We start from the raw sequence: 1,527 nt of genomic DNA, 5'->3' as shown, positions 1-1,527 counted from the left end.
ATATATATATATATATATATATATATATATATATATATATATATATATATATATATATATGCGTATAAGTGTCAAAGAGGAGTGCTACTGAGCATGGCAATATATATTTAAAACCAGAGACAGAACATGAAACACAGACCTCTGTCATGGGAACTTGCATGCAGTTTGATTGTGACAAATCTAATACAGAGTGCTTTTCCTGGTATTATACAGGGAATAAGAGCTTCAATCAGACTTAGAACTATGCAACTAATTTTGACAGATTTATTATAAATCATTATTCCTGGTAATGTACAGGTTATTAAGAATTTATATTAGTGTTAGGACACTTGAGACGTGGTCTGCCTTGGAGGGGCTCAAGGGCTTACAACACTTTGGCCAAAGAGTTAAACTAAAAGACCATTTTATTCAAAAGATATCTATATATATCTATATATCTATATATAGATATATATATTATATATATATATATATATATATATATATATATATATATATATATATATATATATATATAGGCACTGTATTGTGTATTTGTGTCATTGGATGTAGCACTGGGCTCAATCTGTGTTTCATGTTCTGTCACTGGTTTTAAATTTTAGGAACATGTTGAGCCACGACACCAAGATCTTAGCATTTATTTGAATATTGGAATTTAATAATGATATTGGGCGATAACTTTCAAATTTAGTGTTATGTTTACTGTCTGTGTGGATTACATCAATGGTTGCTCTGGTCATGGTTTCTGGGCAGATAGTACCCTCCATAAAGAGGTAAAATACTTTAGTAAGAGGGGGGAGGGGGGGTGCTGCAGAGTCTTGGTAATTATTTATTGAATAGGCTGCCTGGGCCTGGTGATTTATTGTGTTTGATTGTTTTAACAGCCTGTTTACTGTGTCACGGTCTATTGGGCGATCTCGTGTTAGTATAGCTGCAGGTGTGAGCTTCTGTACGCCGCTCTCACTAAGTATATTCCTGTTGGGTGGGTCCCTTTTGTGGGTTTAGTGTTTACTGGTGTTTTCAAATTGTATAGTGAAGAGCAGTATTCTTCTAATCTTTTGATTATCTCCTTTAGCAGATGTTAAGGAATTATCCTTGTTTCTAATCTTTTTTATAGTCTTGAATTTTCTAAGATGATTACATTTGGATGCTAGTAGGGAGTCTGCTTTATTCGCTGAGAGTGGTTATAGAAAACGTCCTCTTAACAAAAACTACATTAAACTCTGTCTTTGTAAGCTTTGAAGATACCTGTTAGCGTTCCACTATGCGTTACCTTCAGTTATCATCTCATTAAGTAATTACCGGAGCGCTGACGAGCTGAGCCCACGAGCACTGGAAGAGGGAGGGAGCGAGCAACGAATATAACTTTATAATTCTTCTTCCCCAACTTCATATAAGAACAAAAAACTAAATACAAGAGATCACACAAGTACAAGAGATCACACAAGTACAAGGGACGGAGTGTGGAAATCCCACTGCTAGCTTGTGAAAGACCATGATTTCTATTTAACCTTTGATCATATAGCA

At 34.7% G+C, this 1,527-nt stretch overlaps 1 long non-coding RNA gene across 1 annotated transcript in view; it reads right to left on the bottom strand.

Moving 5' to 3' along the window:
* Positions 1–1,254: 1,254 nt before the first annotated feature.
* Positions 1,255–1,527, bottom strand: part of LOC142496312 (uncharacterized) — a 48,579-nt gene continuing 48,306 nt past the window's right edge. Inside the window, exon 4 of the long non-coding RNA XR_012801946.1 lies at positions 1,255–1,332. This is a non-coding gene — a long non-coding RNA (uncharacterized LOC142496312). The remainder of the gene's footprint in view (positions 1,333–1,527) is intronic.

Source organism: Ascaphus truei, chromosome 5 (genome assembly GCF_040206685.1).
Source record: "Ascaphus truei isolate aAscTru1 chromosome 5, aAscTru1.hap1, whole genome shotgun sequence".
NCBI classification, from domain to species: domain Eukaryota; kingdom Metazoa; phylum Chordata; class Amphibia; order Anura; family Ascaphidae; genus Ascaphus; species Ascaphus truei.
The sequence above is the reverse complement of the archived record's forward strand: the minus strand, read 5'-3'. Positions and strand labels throughout refer to the sequence as shown.